General features: G+C 48.3%; 4 pseudogenes; all 4 read left to right on the top strand.

Annotated features, from left to right (window-relative positions):
* Positions 1 to 4,074: 4,074 nt before the first annotated feature.
* On the top strand, positions 4,075 to 4,280 carry LOC141150957 (U2 spliceosomal RNA; annotated as a pseudogene).
* Positions 4,281 to 11,829: 7,549 nt separating this feature from the next.
* Positions 11,830 to 11,932, top strand: LOC141151060 (U2 spliceosomal RNA; annotated as a pseudogene).
* A 5,881-nt stretch (positions 11,933 to 17,813) lies between these two features.
* LOC141150961 (U2 spliceosomal RNA) lies at positions 17,814 to 17,913 on the top strand (annotated as a pseudogene).
* A 673-nt stretch (positions 17,914 to 18,586) lies between these two features.
* On the top strand, positions 18,587 to 18,788 carry LOC141150923 (U2 spliceosomal RNA; annotated as a pseudogene).
* The last annotated feature ends 262 nt before the right edge of the window (positions 18,789 to 19,050 follow it).

Here is a 19,050-nt window from a genome sequence, read left to right as displayed (position 1 = left end):
AGAGCGAGACTGCCTGGAGCGGTGAACAAAGGCAGGGCAGAGAAGACAGGGCTCCGTTCACACGGAAAAGGCTAGAAGGGAAAGGCAGAACAAGAAACACACAAGGTACTTGCAATGAAGTAGCGAGTGGACTCTAAACTCACAAACGGGAGTACATGGACAACGAGTAGGAGTTAGGTACAGGGTTCAGACTCTGCAGGAAAAGGGAAGGTACAGACATAGAGAAAAACAGGTAACAGGCTAGGAGAGTATTCAGACAAGAACAGAAACAGCAGCAAGATACAAGAGCGGATCTAGGTATGCGGCCCCTAGAAGGCGGAACGAACAGGCTAGGAGCGTGTTCATACAGGAACAGGCAAGATACAGGAGCGGGTCTAGGTATGCGGCCCCTAGAAGGCGGAAAGAACAGGCTAGGAGCATGTTCAGACAGGAATAGGCAAGATACAGGAGCGGGTCTAGGTATGCGGCCCCTAGAAGGCGGAAATAACAGGCTAGGAGCGTGTTTACACTGGCCTAGAAATACAGCCTCCAGGATAGGCAGACAGACAACAGGCTAGAAGATAGTTCAGACAGGACCTGGCACATCAGCGGCGAAAAGCCATCTGACAGAACGCATTGCTCAGGCACCAGCTTGTATGTGGAGCTGGTGTAAATATCCAATGACTGACAGCAATAGGCAGAGGACGCATTAGGGGTGTGTCCACAGCAGCTACAAGAAACAGGAAGTGACCGGACCGCCGCCCTAAGCAGCCAGAACAGAGGCAAACAGACAGCATGAATAGAAGCCAGGCTAGCAGATTGGACTGAAGATCAAGTTTGCGATCTTGCATAGTGAGAGATGGTGCACCATGCAAGCCCACCACCAGGTATGTTACATCGTACCTTGTTACTGTGGCCCTGCTCTGTGTGTCTTTAAATTCTTACTGGGGTTTTTCCTAAAATTGGTCAGCCGTTGGACTCACTGCATACCCTATAACTGTATAGCAGACTCTCTCCTTTCTAAATGGAATTTGTCGTTACTGTGGCCCTGCTCTATGTGCCTTTAAATTCTTAGTGGTGTTTTTCCTAAATTTTGGCAGCCCTTGCAGTCACAGCATGGGCATTACCACTATAGGAGACCCGCTCCTTTATAATGGGAACATTTTTTTACTGAGACCCTCCTCTATGTCTCTTCAAAGGGGTATTGGGTTGCGTCCAAATTTTTGGCAGCCCTTGCAGTCACTGGATAAGCAATAACAGTATAGGAGACTCACTTGTTAATAATGGGAACAGCAAAGCATAGCCGGCTGATGGCTCTCTAACAATAGCGAGGGCCGACTGCTGTCCTTTTAAGAATAGTAAGGGCCGTCTGATGTCCCTATAAAAATAGGCTTCTTGACTTTCAGAGTCCCTCCATCATAAATAAAACAGGATGTATCTGATGATGTGTCACACACCACATTGCCAGATAAGGTTGTAAAATGTTAAAATGACAATGACATTAAAATGCATTTGTCTTAAAAAAAAACATAAAAAAAACAATAGGATCTTTCTTTAGTATAAAAAACAACGTTACCAATTTAACCTCAATGTAATCACATTGTTCAGCTCCTGCACCTCCTCCTCCATCTCTGAAATGACCACATCAGTCACAAGCTGACAGCACTGCAGCACTGCCTTGGCCAAGCGGCAACAGGCTGTGCTGAAGATAACATGCTTAATGCTTAATTGACAAACCGCCCAGCACTGCAGAGTTGTTGAAAGTTGTAACACAGCAGCCTGATCTGTGGCTCTCACCGCTGAACATACAGACAGGCATGGTCGTGTGTGAGTATGGGCGGAACCTGGTGACGGAGAAATGACAGCCAGAGTAGATACAGTTTTCCTCTATGCCAGTCCTTTCACAGAGCTAAATACAACTCTCAGCAAAAAAAGCTGTGGACTGGCTCCATACCATCCCTGGCCACATTCACCTGTCCACGTGTTTGTGGGTAGGCGGTCCTTCCCAGTAAGTGCACCGGGGAGGATAATGTTTGGGGACCCATGCTTGTGGAAGGTGGAGACGATACCGGGAAAAATAATGCCTGCTGGGGACTGAATATGGACACCCGGTCACCGCCGCCATAAGATTGTGGACAGCTTCCGCCTTCACGAGCCATATTTCAAGTGCAAGCAGCTGCCCAGAAATCTGGAAGTTTAGTGTTGCGGCCTGTGGGTGGCAGGCTGGCTGAATACTTGTGCTTGCATTCCAAGTAACAGAAAACGAAGCAGATGGTGGCCTCTATCATCATCGTGGCCTCACCTCGGCACTATGAACTCTCCTGAAGGAGAAGCCAGGGCCCACAGGAGGAGTCTCCGGTTTTCTGGTGGGCCCGTCCAACCCTGCCGAGAAGCAGCTCTGACTGAGAAAAGTGTGGGGAAAGGTTCCCGGACACTTTATGGCTGCTTTTTTAATGTTGATCGGACATGCTTATGCATGTTATTTCTTAAACCGCATTGCAGATCAGGCCATTGTCCAACTCTGTATTCATGAAATTAAATGCACAAAGAAAGATGTTTGTGTGTCAAAGCACCACAGACAAGTGTGAGTTGATGTTGGACAGGCTGCCATTGCTTCTGCAACAAGCTGTATTAGAGGACTTCCTGGGAGAAATGACACCCAGGGTACATACGGTTTCCCTCTATGCCAGTCCTTTCACCAAGCTAAATACAACTCTCAGCAAAAAAAGCTGTGGACTGGCTCCGTACCGTCCCTGGCCACATTCACCTGTCCACGTGTTTGTGGTTAGGCGGTCCTTCCCAGTAAGTGCACTGGGGAGGGCACGGTTAATGTTGTGGGACCCGTGCTTGTGGAAGGCGGAGACGACATCGGGAGAAACAGTGGCGGCTGGGGACTGAGTATGGACACCTGGCTGCCGCCGGCATCAGATTATGAAAATCCTCCGCCTCCACAAGCCTAAAAGGCCACATTTCAAGTGCAAGCAGCTGTCAAAAATTTGTCAGTATAGTATTGCAGCTTGTGGGTGGCTGGCTGGCTGGATGCATTCTTGCGCTTGCATTCCAAGGAATGGGGTAGGGACAAATGAACGCTGCACTGGGACAAGGACGTGGACGGTGATTGTTGCAAGTCTGCAATGACAGGTGCATGGCGGGAGGCATTTTCGCATGCGCCAAGGATCACTTATGATGGGCACACTTTTAGACAGTGACCTGGGAGTCAGAAATACTTCCAGAGGTCTTCCCCATGCTGTTCCCATATCTTTTCAGCACTGTATGCATGTGTCTGATGATGTGTCACACACCACATGGCCAAATAAGGTTGTAAAATGTTAAAATGACATTTCGCAGTGAATGCATTTGTCTTTGCTGAAAGCAATGCAAAAGTGCAAAAACGCTACGTGTAAACATAGTCCAAGGTGTGGAGGAGTATTTTTGGTTTTGGTTATTTATTTTGCCTTATATACAAGTCTTTACCCTGGAAAGGATGTTCCTTAATATATTTCCCAGGAAAATCCATTTTGTTTTTGTTTTTGCATGCTTTATTGTGAATCTGTAAAAGTGGCTTAATACTCTGACAACGTTGTTGACAGCAGTGACCTGGGAGTCAGAAATGCTTCCAGGGGTCTTCCCCATGCTGTTCCCATGTCATTTGAGCACTGTTCCCATCGATTTGGGCAATTTTTAGGCCCTCTACAGACCGCCGGGGGGAGCCGCCTGAAAAATGCTCGAGTTTCCCATAGACTTACATTGGGCTCGAGTCTCGGGTCGAGCACCCGAGTTTTCCAATTTGCTCGACCCGAGCAACGAGTACCCGAGCATTTTAGTGCTCGCTCATCACTATTAGTTATCCTCTCTATTCTCCCTTCCCCGGTCTTGAGGCGCGTGGGACATTAGGTGGGAAAATGTGTGAAAATAGGTGGACTTATGCCGATTAAAAACGTGTGGGGTGCATCTGCAACAAGCAGTAAAGTTGTGGGTTTTAAGGTGTCTATTGAGGAACAACATGTCTTCCTAAGGGGAGTCTTTGTACCTATCCCAACAATGGGTGCCTTCTTGGGGCCAGGGTGCCGCCATAGGCCAAAACCAATTCAGGTAATTGCTTCTCGGCCTTTTGGCTAAGATGAAGTATAGAACCTTTTCTTATCAGCTTAATATCTGATATGTCCCCTATACGTCCACCTATTTTCATACATTCTCCTCTCCTCTCCCCCCTAATGTCCCCCGCGCCTCAAGACCGGGAAGGGTGGGGGGTAGAGAGGGTAACTAATTATTGAACAAACGAGCAGCGGTCCCCCTGCTTCCCAATCTGTAGGCTCCCTACAGACTGAAGCTGGCTGCTGCAGCATAGCTAGATAAAAGCCAGGAGCCCATTATGACACGAGCAATGTCTGTTCCATTCTTGCATTATTCCATGGTCCCTTTGTTAGGGGGCAATGGAACAATGGGACAATGGAATAATGCAAGAATGGAAGAATGGAACAGACATTGTATATGTCATAATGGGCTCCTGGCTTTTTTCTGGCAGTGCTGCAGCAGCCATCTTCAGTCTGTAGGGACTACAGACTGGGAAGCAGGGGGAACCGCTGCTTGTTTGTTCATTAATTCATCATCCTCTCTACCCCCCCGCCAGGTCTTGAGGCACGTGGGACTGTGGGGGAGGCGGGGAATATGTTAAAATAGGTGGACTTATGCAGATTAAAAACATGTGGGGTGCATCTGCAACAAGCAGTATAGTTGTGAGTTTTAAGGTGTGTATTGATGAACAACATGTCTTCCTAAGGGGAGTCTTTGTCCCTATCCCTACAATTGGTGCCTTGTTGTGGCCAGGGTGCCGCCATAGGCCAAAACCAATTCAGGTAATCGCTTCTCGGCCTTTTGGCTAAGATCAAGTGTAGTATTGTAACATCCCTGGCGGTGTGCTTGCATAGTGCACCACCTCCCACTATGCAAGACCGCAATCTTACCTGTCTGTCCAGTCTACAAACCTTGCTCCAGTTCATGCTATGTGCATGTCTCTTGACTGACTGTTTAGGGCGGTGGTCCGGTTACTTCCTGATTCTAGCTGCTGTGGGCGCACCCCTAATGCGTCTCCAGCCTATTGCTGTGAGTCACTGGATATTTAAACCCCCTCCACCCAGTAGGAGGGGCCTGAGCAATGTAATGCAGGTGCTGGAATGCAGCGCACAGAGACACAAGGCGAAAAACAGTAAGAGTTAAATATAAACAGTTTATATATATATATATATATATATATATATATAACAGGTACGCTGAACAAGGGATTGCAACAAGGGTAATAAACAGTAATTTGAAGTATTAGCAAAATGCGAAGTCTCTCAAGGTAATGTGGTGCCTCGATCATGTGAGACACCACATGAGTTCCTTAACTGTGCATATGGCTCTAGCGGGGGTCACCGGTTATTCCTGCTAAGCCGTGAGTCTTTTTCCGGATAAATTCAATTAGATCACGTTGAGCTTGTTTAGCCCCAACCGTTCCCCTCCCAACCTGAGTACCTAAGCCCAATTGTCCCCGGTACCGTGGGTGAACAGTAGAAGTGACGGCTCTGTTCATGTATGCAGCTCCTCTGCTTTCGCTGGCGTGACTTTCCTGGGGCAGCCATCTCTCAAGTCCTCTCTGCTTGGCTGTTGGAGACAATCTCTCGAGCCTTGGGTAGGGGGGTCCAGACCTCGTCTGTCGGCGGGCGACGTCGGGTTCCGCGAACTCACTCAGCACCGCAAGCATGTTCCGAGTCTCCTCAGCAGGCACAGCACTCGGGTCACATCTGTGAGGGATCCGGAGCTCTTCTACCGGTGCCCGGCTGTGGCACCTCACAGGCCTCTGGCTTAGGCCTGTCACGCGGGGCTTCTCAGCACGCAGGGAACACGTCTGCTGCTTGGCGCCAAAGACCCCTCAGGTTTGGCGCGCTGGCCTCTTATCTCCCGGAACTCCTTCCTGGAAGTCACCTGATCGGGTCCAGCATCTAAATCTGCTCTCCTTTCAACTTCCCTTGCATATCTTGGTTCCGCTTGACTGTGTCTGGCCAGCAGATGGCAGCCTCTCTCCATCTTTGAAACATCATGTAGGAGTTCCCTCACGAGCTCTCTCGCCTTTGCTACAGCAACACTAACTTTCAGTGTGCTTCTTGCCTCTGAGTTGCCAGGTCTTGTCTCTAACTCCAACTCGTTGTCTCTGTGCTTCTGTTTGTGAGTTTTGTGTCCACTCGCTACTTCATAGTAAGTACCTTGTGTGTATCTGGTTCTGCTTGTCCCTTTTCCCTTCCTCCGTATCTTCCTCCTGTGTTCTAGCCATCTTCCTGTATTTTCCAGTCTGTTCCATGTGAACAGAGCCCTGTCTTCTCTGCCTGCACCTACAGCCTTGTTCGGCTCTGCCTTGCTCACCCCGCCAGCAGTTTCTCTCTGCTCTGACTTGCCCACCGCTCCGGCGGCTTTCCTCTGCTCTGCCTTACCCAACACTCCGACGGCTTCTCTCTGCTCTGCCTTGCCCACCACTCCGGCGGTTTCGCTCTGCTCTGCCTTGTCCACCGCACCTACGGTTTCGCTCTGCTCTGCCTTGTCTACCGCACCTGCGGTTTTGCTCTGCCTCGTCCACCACACCTGCGGTTTCGCTCTGCCTCATCCATGGCACCTGCGGTTTCGCTCTGTTCTGCCTTGTCCACCGCTCCGGCGGTTCCTCTCTGCTCTGCCTTGTCCAGCGCTCCCGCGGTTCCGCTCTGCTCTGCCTTGCCCACCGCACCTGCGGTTTTCACTCCGCTTTGCTTGCTCACCGCACCAGCAGTTCCTCTCTGCTCTGCCTTGTTCTCCGCTCCGACAGTTTCGCTTTACTCTGCTTGTCTACCGCATCTGCAGCTCTGTACCTGTCTCCCAGTCTGTACTGGACCCTATCCAGCCTGCGCTCCAACCTGCTAGTACCTCCCTGTCAGCACTCCAGCCGCGCTTGCCAGTGCCCACCTGTCTGCATACCAGCCGTGCTTGCCAGTGCCCACCTGTCTGCATACCAGCCGTACTTGCCAGTACCCACCTGTCTGCATGCTGGCCGTGCTTACCAGTATCCACCTGTCTGCATACCAGCCGTGCCTGCCAATACCCACCTGTATGCCAGTCTAACCTGCCTGTTCCTGCATTCCCCAGTGTGGGTCAACAGCTGTGACCGGGGTCTGACCTGGAGTAGCACCTGGTCCCTCTGCTCGGTTCCTCCTTGGTTCATGGAGTCAACTGAGCCACTGTGCGACCTTGGTCAGATCGGGTTGATACTTAGTTACGCCCCTCCAGGCACTCCTCGGTTCATGGTACAGTGGGATCACTAATCATGCTCACGCCAGTCAGTTCGGGCGCAAGCGTAACAGTTTGCTCAGGCCATGGTTCCCGTTGAGCCCCACGGCCTTTCCCTCTCAGAGACATTTTGAATTCTTGTCTGGCGAGTACGTGCACCAAGAAAAAAATTTTTTCTCAAGCTATGGCCCAGGCGATTTACGCATCAGCCCAAATGGATCTATCAGCACTCGTTCCTGCGGATCCACCACGGTACTATGGAGATCCAAAACGAAGCCGTGCATTTGTGAAGCAATGCATGCTGCATTTCAAGCTCTATGCTCACTATTTTCCTACCGATCAGGTTAAAGTGGCATTTATGATGTCCTACTTAGCGGGTGACGCCTTGAAATGGATCACCCCCCTATGGAAAGCATGGGATCCTATCATCTTTGACCTGCAGGCCTTCCTGGTGGCCTTTCTAATGGTCTTCGGTGACCCTAATCCTGAAGCCTCTGCTAAAGCTTCCCTTCCCAATATCCCGGAGCAGCCCCGATGGGTAATGTGTGTAGGTAGCCTACCAGTCCTCCAGCCCGAAGAGACTGCTGCCCACCCAGAATCCACACAGGATGACTATGCTCCACAGAATACTTCTCTTCCCAACCTCAAAAGGCAGTCCAGACGTGCAAGGCGTAGAGGTAAACCATCACGCCAGGTTCTGTCCTCCCGAAGACCTCCTGTTCCCCAGCCTGTAGAGGCAGCTTTCCTCACAGAATCCATGAAGCATGACTATGTTCGTCAGGCAAAGCAGAAGCCAGAACTCAGTCACGAAATGGATTGCGGTCCCGCTGCGGTGGTTTGGGACCCCCTGACGGTCTTTGTCCAGCGAAGGTTGGAGAATCCCAAAACATTAGGCCTGTAGGAGAGGCTGCCCTTGGCGTTAGTGTTTCCTCTCCACAGATGACCATGACTGTCTCCGTGGCAAGTGAAGGCCTCGGATTAACCGGAAGTTTCGGGCTTAAAGTCTTGAAGAGTCAGTGTCTGATTCCCGTCCGACAACTCCAGAAGCCGGTTTGGGCATTGTCAGCAGAAGGACGAGCCCTACTCAGAAACAGTCAAAATATTTCTGTACAAATTAAGCTCCAGATTGGAGCATTACACATGAAGAAGTTCACATTCCAGGTGCTGACTGGCTTACACACAGGTCGTCCAGAGCCGAGAGATCTAGTGCCCGCTCAGGTCTGGAGATCCTGCATGGTGTATCCTGGAGGACTGCTGAGGTACAAGGGGTGTCCAGTCCCCACATCTTCAGGACAGTCAGCAGTCTCTTCTTCTTCACCAGATCTGCTAGTCGCTGACTCGCTGTGCGTTGAAATCTCCGAGGGAAGAGAAGCGGAGGCAATGTCCCCACACAGTCTCGACGATTGTACCAATGATCTGGCTTCAGGTACTGTCCCGCCTTACAGACATGTCATATCTGAAACCAATCTGAATATGGTCCTAAAGCAAGGACCCTCCGTCTCTAATAAATCTGGTCCTACGTCCATCAAGGCGGTGTTTACTCCCGAGTCTCTGCACCCCTCCAACCAGGTGGAGGACCTCCAGTTGTCTCCTGAGTCCTCCGGGGTGCTACCTGATAACAAATGGACAGAGACTTTCCTACACCCTGCACCTGGTATTTCGCCCACTTCATCCAGTGAGCTTGGCAAAGTGTACGTAAAGGCTGTGGTTACCCCCGAGTCTCTGCACCCCTCCAACCAGGCGGAGGACCTCCAGTTGTCTCCTGAATTTCCCGGGGTGCTACCTGATAAACGGAAAGAGACTTTCCTACACCCGGTACCTGGTACGCCGCCCACTTCATCCAGTAAGCTTGGCAAAGTGTACGCCAAGGCGGTGGTTACCCCCGAGTCTCTGCACCCCTCCAACCAGGCGGAGGACCTCCAGTTGTCTCCTGAATCCACCAGGGTGATACCTGATAACAAATGGAGAGAGACTTTCCTGTGTGCTGTTCCTGGTACTTCACCCACTTTATCTGTTGCTGAGGATCGCTTGATAGGAGGAAGCATCCTAGTCACCAAGATGATGAGATCAGTTTCGTTTCCTCTAATGGACAGAAGAGGTAATACTCTTGAAGAGAAGTAGTGGCCTCCAAATTCTCTGCAGAAGACCCTTGCAGGCTTGAAGAAGAGGGGGCATAAAGGGGGGGTACTTTAACATCCCTGGCAGCGTGCTTGCATAGTGCACCACCTCCCACTATGCAAGACCGCAATCTTACCTGTCAGTCCAGCCTACAAACCTTGCTCCAGTTCATGCTATGTGCATGTCTCTTGACTGACTGTTTAGGGCGGCGGCCCGGTTACTTCCTGATTCTTATAGCTGCTGTGGGCGCACCCCTAATGCGTCTCCAGTCTATTGCTGTGAGTCACTGGATATTTAAACCCCCTCCACCCAGTAGGAGTGGCCTGAGCAACACTAACTTTCAGTGTGCTTCTTGCCTCTGAGTTGCCAGGTCTTGTCTCTAACTCCAACTCGTTGTCTCTGTGCTTCTGTTTGTGAGTTTTGTGTCCACTCGCTACTTCATAGTAAGTACCTTGTGTGTATCTGGTTCTGCTTGTCCCTTTTCCCTTCCTCCGTATGTTCCTCCTGTGTTCTAGCCATCTTCCTGTATTTTCCAATCTGTTCCATGTGAACAGAGCCCTGTCCTCTCTGCCTGCACTTTCAGCCCTGTTCGGCTCTGCCTTGCTCACCGCGCCAGCGGTTTCTCTCTGCTCTGACTTGCCCACCACTCCGGTGGCTTCCCTCTGCTCTGCCTTACCCAACGCTCAAGCGGCTTACCCTCTGCTCTGCCTTACCCACCGCTCCGGCGGCTTCTCTCTGCTCTGCCTTGCCCACAGCTCAAGCGGCTTACCCTCTGCTCTGCCTTACCCACCGCTCCGGCGGCTTCTCTCTGCTCTGCCTTGTCCACCACACCTGTGGTTTCACTCTGCTCTGCCTCGTCCACCACACCTGCGGTTTCACTCTACTCTGACTTGCCCACCGCTCTGGCAGCTTCCCTCTGCTCTGCCTTACCCACCGCTCCAGCGGCTTCTCTCTGCTCTGCCTTGCCCACCGCTCTGTCGGTTTCGCTCTGCTCTGCCTTGTCCACCGCACCTGCGGTTTCGCTCTGCTCTGCCTCGTCCACCGCACCTGCGGATTCGCCCTGTTCTGCCTTGTCCACCGCTCCAGCAGTTCCTCTCTGCTCTGCCTTGTCCTCCAGTGGTTTCGCTTTACTCTGCTTGTCTACTGCATCTGCGGCTCTGTACCTGTCTCCCAGTCTGTACTGGACCCTATCCAGCCTGCGCTCCAACCTTCTAGTACCTCCCTGTCTGCACTCCAGGCATGCTTGCCAGTGCCCACCTGTCTGCATACCAGCTGTGCTTGCCAGTGCCCACCTGTCTGCATACCAGCCGTGCTTGCCAGTGCCCACCTGTCTGCATCCCAGCTGTACTTGCCAGTGCCCACCTGTCTGCATACCAGCCGTACTTGCCAGTACCCACCTGTCTGCATACCAGCCGTACTTGCCAGTACCCACCTGTCTGCATACCAGCCATGCCTGCCAATACCCACCTGCCTGTATGCCAGTCTAACCTACCTGTTCCTGCATTCCCCGGTGTGGGTCAACAGCTGTGACCGGGGTCTGACCTGGAGTAGCACCTGGTCCCTCTGCTCGGTTCCTCCTTGGTTCAAGGAGTCGACTGAGCCGCCATGCGACCTTGGTCGGATCGGGCTGATTCTTAGTTACGCCACTCCAGGCACTCCTCGGTTCATGGTACAGTGGGATCACTAATCACGCCAGTCAGTCCGGGCGCGAGCGTAACAAGTATCTTTTCTTATCAGTTTAATATCTGATACGTCCTCAACTATTTTCACACATTCTCCTCTCCTCTCCCCCCTAATGTCCCACTCGCAGGGAAGGGTGGGGGGTAGACAGGGTAACTAATTATTGAACAAACAAGCAGTGGTTCACCCTGTTTCCCAGTCTGTAGGCACTATACAGACTGAAGCTGGCTACTGCAGCACAGCTAGATAAAAGCCAGGAGCCCATTCTGACACATGCAATGTCTGTTCCATTCTTCCATTCTTGCATTATTCCATTGTTCCATTGTTAGAGGGCAATGGAACAATGGGACAAATGTATAATGCAAGAATGGAAGAATGGAACAGACATTGCATGTGTCATAATGGGCTCCTGGCTTTTATCTGGCAGTGCTGCAGCAGCCAGATTCAGTCTGTAGGGAGCCCACAGACTGGGAAGCAGGGAGAACCGCTGCTTGTTTGTTCATTAATTAGTCTTCCTCTCTACTCCCCCACCCGGTCTTGAGGCGCGTGGGATATTGGGGGAAAGGTGATTGTGTGAAAATAGGTGGACTTATGCAGATTAAAAATGTGTGGGGTGCATCTGCAACAAGCAGTATAGTTGTGGGTATTAAGGTGTTTATTGATGAACAACATGTCTTCCTAAGGGGAGTCTTTGTCCCTATCCCTACAATAGGTGCCTTCTTGGGGCCAGGGTGCCGCCATAGGCCGTAACCAATTCAGGTAGTCGCTTCTCGGCCTTTTGGCTAACATCAAGTGTAGTATCTTTTCTTATTAGTTTAAGATCTGTAACACAAATGTAGTCCAAAAGTATGAGGTCAGACAGCTTCAAAACTGTAATATCACAAAAAAGGTCTGTATCGGCACATGACCGACAGACAAAAAGAGATTCTGACAAAATATAAAATTAAAACAATTTTTATTCAATATAGAAAGGTAAAAGGGTACATAAAATGAGACAATGGAAAGAAAACCTCCAAAAAATCAGGGGAATGGAAAACACAATGAAGTCCACTGCGTGCAAATGCAATACATGGGCATTCTGACAGGAAAAAAACACCTCAATGAAGTATAAGGTAGAACTCAAGCAATTAAAGGGTATACCAATCCAAGGATCACTATATCCTGGTGTAGCGCAAGTGCGGCAAGGGAAGAATATCCACAGAATGTATACCAAATAAGAGTAAAGCTAAAGTGCAGCAAGGCAAGGGCAGCTATAATAGATGCAAACTGAAGCCTAAAGCAAAATACACTGATAGGAGTATTGCCTGAGGAGGAGAAGATTAATACCTGGTATAGAGGTGGATCCTGACATGCTGCGGACCTGATGTGTCCTCCCCCCACACCCGACGGACGCCGTTTCGCTAAGTCGCTTCTTCCGGGGCGTGTCCTACCAGCGGAGGGTCCATGGAGGGTATAAATAAGACATGTAGCCAATGGGAGCCCAGGGGAAGTCTATCTACATGGCTAACAGGATCCTGAGGGGGGCGGGTGTATGGGAGTCTTCGACCAGCGTCATGTATGACCTCATACGGCCGGGTCCCTCCTCCAGGTAAAGATGACTTCCGGAACCGCGCTCCCTGAACCGCATGTGGAACGCACAGCGGTCACGTGATCGAGCACTTCCGGAACTCAAGGAAGAGCAGGACCCCGCGCATGCGTACTGACGCTGGGCAAGCCATGTGAAGGAAAATGGGGAGGAACAATGACGTGCAGCGAAAGCAGGAGTGACCTACAAGTGCTGAGGATATGTTGCATCCATATAGAGCAATGGGGATAATCTAAAGTGCACCTAACCATCTTAGGTGCCCACATCCCAAGATGGCCAGGTACACTGGCACTAAAGTAAACAATGTAAAAATATAACACACTTAATTAATAAATGAGTGGATGATGGAGGCTGTAGCTAAAAAAAAATAAAGCCTCCTTTGACAAGAGCCCATGATGTGACAATAAAACACAATACTGTATCCCATAAGGGAAAGGTGAGACGACAAATACGTATAAATAAGAGATGAAATCTAATCAAAGGTGTAAAACCTGTGACAGTCACTGAAGTGCTAATCCACCTGCTGGGGCGCAGCAGGACAAGTGCCAAGTGAGGGGGAAAAAAAAAAATTAAATTAAAGAGCATCCCAAAAAAGGATGCTGAACAATACACACCGTACCTAGAGGTGCGATAAACCAAAGTATGAATGTGGAGAAAATAGCTAAAATGCTACGTGCCTGTGACAAAGGAAAATACGGGGAGTGCCAGATGAAATATATTTATTGAGGGGAAATATTTAAACATATAAAGTGTCAAGTGCATAAATAAGGTGCTTCCCAGGCCTACAAAAATTGGGAAGGGTCCTAAGGAATTCACCTAAAAACACGAGGGAATACAAAGGGTAAGATAAAATGAAAAATGTGTAAATGCACCTAGTGCATATTATTAAAACCAAGGGTAAAAAAGGTGCCAAAGTGCTGGAGGAACAAAAGGGACAGAAGGGGCGAGGGAGCAGGTCAGGATCCCACGAAGGCCGGGGGGGGGGGGGCGGGGAAACCATAGTCCATCGCAAATCTCTCCAGGTGATGTCTTCCAACTGTAAATGCGAGGCCAATCATCCTTCTGAAGGAGGAATCTTCATCCTGAATTTTATTCTCCATTAATTGGATTTGGACAGAATATTGCTCCCAGACAAGGCGAATCGGGCTCCCATCTAAATGGCATCAGCGTCATGTATACCCATAGGTATGTGTACTGGAAATGACAGAATAAAAGAATAAGACTCACAAAACACATGTTAAAAAAAGTATATACATACCTAGTTAAAAAAAAAACCAGGAGTAGCTACAGAAAGGACCCAAAACCAAGGTTCTCATTTAGACCTTGTGGGGTGAGGGTGCCCAGACGGTAGATCCATCGGCTCTCATAATTGTGCCAGTAATTTACCCAGATCCCCCCCTCCAACCCCCATCGTGACCTGGTCAATACATTTAATCCTTAGGCCACTAGGATTACAATTGTGGTATGTTTTGAAATGGCGAGGTAATGTTTTTAACAGTTTACAATCGTCTATAGTCTTAGCTTTTTCGATATCTCTTACATGTTCTCTGACCCTCACTTTCAGTTCCCGAGTGGTAAGACCTATATAGATCAAGTTACACGGGCATTTGGCATAATAAATGACCCCTTTAGAAGAGCATGTAAGATGTTTCCTGATCTGAAAATGCTTTGTTCCATTGAAGTTTTCAAAACTCACTGATTTGTTCAAGTTTAAACAGGCTTTGCACAGCCCACACGGGAAGAATCCCATTTTGGAGCCATGTTTTCCGGCGTTCTTCACAGGGGCATAATGACTATGCACCAGAAGGTCTTTTAAATTTTGGCTTCTCCTGGCTACCATGGATGGAGCCGGGGGGATAATTTTTTGAAGAATCGGATCCATGTGGAGAACTTTCCAATGCCTAGATAATGTCTCTCTTAAGTCTTCCCATCGATCACTGTAAGTGGAGATGAAGCGTACCTGATTTTCTGGATCGGTGCGTTTTTTGTCTTTATACCTACCATAGATCAATTTGTCCCTGGGTATATGTTGAGCTCTTTTGTATCCTTTGATAATGGAACGTCGACTATATCCTCTGTCCAGGAAGCGATTTCCAAGATCCACAGCTTGTTTCTCAAAGTCAGTGCCCTCTGAGCATATTCTTTTGGCTCTTAGAAATTGACCTGTGGGTATTCCCCTGACAGTAGATGAAGGATGCGATGATGTTGCATGGAGAAAGGAATTTGTGGATGTTGGTTTCCTATACACATCCGTTGTAATCCTACCATCATCAGAAACACCAATCTTTAGATCTAAAAAGTCCAGGTCTCTTCCAAATTTGTAAGTCAGTTTGATATTCAATTTATTATTGTTTAGCTTCCTCATGAGTGTCTCCAAATCCCCAACTGAGCCCTTCCATATAAACCAGATGTCATCAATATATCGCATCCAGCCCTGTATGAGGTCAATCCCCACAATGTCATCTCCCTGGAATATGTCCCTCTCCCACGCTTCCAAAAACAGGTTAGCATACGAGGGGGCACAACAGGCCCCCATCGCAGTCCCCTGTAGTTGGAGATACGTGTTGTTGTTGAAAGTGAAGATATTGTGTTTGAGGACATACTCCAAGAGGGTGAGGACCAGCTCCACCAGGGTTGGACGCAGATTACTTGATTTTAAATAGAAGGCTGCTGCTCTTAGTCCATCTTCATGTCTGATGGACGTGTATAAGGCCTCTACATCAGCTGTAACCATGATCATATTTGTGTCTAGGTAGAGGTGATTTAGTCTCTGTAAGGCCGCTGTAGTATCTTGTATGTAAGACGGCAGGGAGGGCACCAGTGGTTTTAAGTAGTGATCTATAAATTTCCGGATACTATGGGTCTACCGGGAGCATCCGTCGGATTCTTATGTATTTTAGGAATAAGGTAAAATGCTGGGAGTTTAGGTTGTAATTTGCTAATACTATCCAGCATTTTCTTAAGGATGATTCCATCATCAAAGGCTTTTTGCAAGATAGATATTAATTCCGATTGAAATTTGATAAGAGGGTTGTAACCTAATTTCTTATAACAATGAGGCATATTAAGGAGAGTGTATGCTTGTTTTTCATACAGGGGTGTGGGCCATAACACCAAATTTCCCCCTTTGTCAGCTGGTTTAAAAACAACATTTTCAAGGGATTGTAATTCTCTCTCTGCTTTCCTTTCTTGTGCTGTTAAATTCGAGGCCCATCCCGGTTTGTGGCCAAAGGCCTCAATACCCGCCGTTACTAATTTAGTAAATACTTCCATGGCCGGGCAGGTGCTTAAAGGAGGGAATTTTTTTGATGATATGGTAAACAACGATGATGGAAAATTACTCACCTCATCATCGTTGCTTTCCTCCAACAGAGATTCTAATATCTGAAGTGCCTCTTTTTCTTCTAATGTAGAGAGGAAATTACTGGGTTCATGTTTGAAATGCAGTTTTTTGAGGATTAACTTCCTTGCAAACAGATGTAGATCTTTTACCGTCGTGAACGGATCTAAATGAGATGTGGGGGAAAAGGTTAGCCCTTTTTGTAATAGTTTAAGTTGGCAGGGTGTCAAAATATGCTCTGACAAATTGATTACCTTTTGCTGATCATCATTGGTCACCTGACCTTTAGATCTAGTGAAGATATCTGGAAGACGTTTGGCAGGTCCACCACTTGCGCCTCCCACGTCTATGCTGGAGCCCTCATTATCACTTGATGACACGTCAGTTAAGGATGGACAAGGACTTACCGAGGGACTTTTAGCAGGTCCCCTTGTTTTTTTCACGTTTGGATTTCTATTGCCGTTTTTCGTATCCTTTTTGTTTTGCCAGCGGAAGATATTACCACTGTCATAGTCCTTACTATCTCTCTGATACTTTTTTAATTTATTGAGACTTATTTCCTGTTCCCATTTATCTACCTCCTTATTAATCTCAACAATCATTTTATCAAAATTATCCACTGGGATATCTTTTATCAGGGATTTCTCTAGCTCCTCAATTTCCTCATCGAGTTCCTTCAAAGACATAGAGTTCTTGTCAATAATGATTTGGATGAACTCTAGGGAACAGGTGGTGGCTGCTGAAATCCATCTTTTGAGTAACGGCTCTTCATCTAATTCGAATGAAGGAAAAAGCTGTATGCGTAAACCTCTCGGTATAATTTGTTTGTCCATGTAATTTTCTAAGGAAGATATGTTCCACCATAACCGTGTTTTCTTATATAGTACCTTCTTGTAATGTTTTATGAGGTCCTTATGATTAGTAGCTACATCCGGAGTGACACCGGAGGCCCCTTGTCTAAACAAATCTGAGGCTTTAGAACGCCAGGAATTTTCTCTGGCTTTAAAGTCCATAATACCAGTACGTCGGACTGTCTGTTTACAAAAAACAGAAAACATCATTAACACAAATGTAGTCCAAAAGTATGAGGTAGTTTAAGGTCTGATACGTCCCCTAAACGCCCAACTATTTTTGCACATTCTCCTTTCCTCTCCCCCCTAATGTCCCACGCGCCTCAAGACCAGGAAGGGTGGGGGGTGAAGAGGGTAACTAATTATTGAACAAAAGAGCAGGGGTCCCCCCTGCTTCTCAGTCTGTAAGTTTCCTACAGACTGAAGCTGGCTGCTGCAGCACAGCAATATAAAAGCCAGGAGCCCTTTATGACACAAGCAATGTCTGTTCCATTCTTCCTTCTTCAATTATTCCATTGTCCCATTGTTAGGGGGCAATGGAACAATGGGAACACTGAATAATGGAAGAATACAAGAATGGAAGAATGGAACAGACAATGCACGTGTCATAATGGGCTCCTGGCTTTTATCTGGCAGTGCTGCAGCAGCCAGCATCAGTCTGTAGGGAGCCTACAGACTGGGAAGCAGGAGGGACAGCTGCTCGTTTGTTCATTCATTAGTCATCCCCTCTACCCCCCCCACCCGGTCATGAGGCGCGTGGGGCATTGGGGGAAGGGGAGATTGTGTGAAAATAGGTGGACTTATGCAGATTAAAAACGTGTGAGATACATCTGCAACAAGCAGTATAGTTGTGGGTATTAAGATGTTTATTGATGAACATGTCTTCCTAAGGGGAGTATTTGTCCCTATCCCTACAATAGGTGCCTTCTTGGGGCCAGGGTGCCGCCATAGGCCGTAACCAATTCAGGTAATCGCTTCTCGACCTTTTGGCTAAAATCAAGTGTAGTATCTTTTCTTATTAGTTTAATATCTGATACGTCCCCTAAAAGCCAACTATTTTCACACATTCTCCTCTCCTCTCCCCCCTAATGCCCCACACGTCTCAAGACCAGGAAGGGTGGGGTGTGGAGAGGGTAACTAATTATTGAACAAAAGACCAGCGGTCTCCCCTGCTTCTCAGTCTGTAAGTTTTCTACAGGTTGAAGCTGGCTGCTGCAGCACAGCAATATAAAAGCATGGAGCCCTTTATGACACAAGCAATGTCTGTTCCATTCTTCCATTCATGCATTATTCCATTGTCCCATTGTTAGAGGGCAATGGAACAATGGGAAAATTGAATAATGCAAGAATGGAAGAATGGAACAGACATTGCACGTGTCATAATGGGCTCCTGGCTTTTATCTGGCAGTGCTGCAGCAGCCAGCTTCAGTCTGTATGGAGCCTACAGACTGGGAAGCAGGGGGGACCACTGCTCGTTTGTTCATTAATCAGTCATCCTCTCTACCCCCCCACCAAGTCTTGAGGCGCGTGGGACATTGGGGGAGGGGGAGAATGTGTGAAAATAGGTGGACTTGTGCAGATTAAAAACGTGTGGGAGCATCTGCAACAAGCAGTATAGTTGTGGCTTTTAAGGTGTCTATTGATGAACAACATGTCTTCCTAAGGGGAGTCTTTGTCCCTATCCCAACAATGGGTGCCTTCTTGGGGCCAGGGTGTCGCCATTGGCCAAAACCAATTCAGGTAATTGCTTCTCGTCCTTTTGGCTAAGATCAAGTATAGTATCTTTTCTTATCAGTTTAATATCTGATACGTCCCCCATTACGTCCACCTATTTTCATACATTCTCCTCTCCCCCCGAATGCCCCATGCACTTAAAGACCGGGAAGGGTGGGGGGTAGAGAGGGTAACTAATTATTGAACAAACGAGCAGCGGTCCCCATACTTCCCAATCTGTAGGCTCCCTACAGACTGAAGCTGGCTGCTGCAGCACAGCAACATAAACGCCAGGAGCCCATTATGACACAAGCAATGTCTGTTCCATTCTTCCGTTCTTGCATTATTCCATTGTCCCATTGTTAGGGGGCAATGGAACAATGGGACAATGGAATAATGCAAGAATGCAAGAATGGAAGAATGGAACAGACATTGTACGTGTCATAATGGGCTCCTGGCTTTTCTCTGGCAGTGCTGCAGCAGCCAGCTTCAGT

The sequence above is a fragment of the Phyllobates terribilis genome, unplaced genomic scaffold (genome assembly GCF_046119375.1).
Source record: "Phyllobates terribilis strain yellow unplaced genomic scaffold, ASM4611937v1 Scaffold_5__5_contigs__length_657084704, whole genome shotgun sequence".
NCBI lineage: Eukaryota > Metazoa > Chordata > Amphibia > Anura > Dendrobatidae > Phyllobates > Phyllobates terribilis.
The sequence above is the reverse complement of the archived record's forward strand: the minus strand, read 5'-3'. Positions and strand labels throughout refer to the sequence as shown.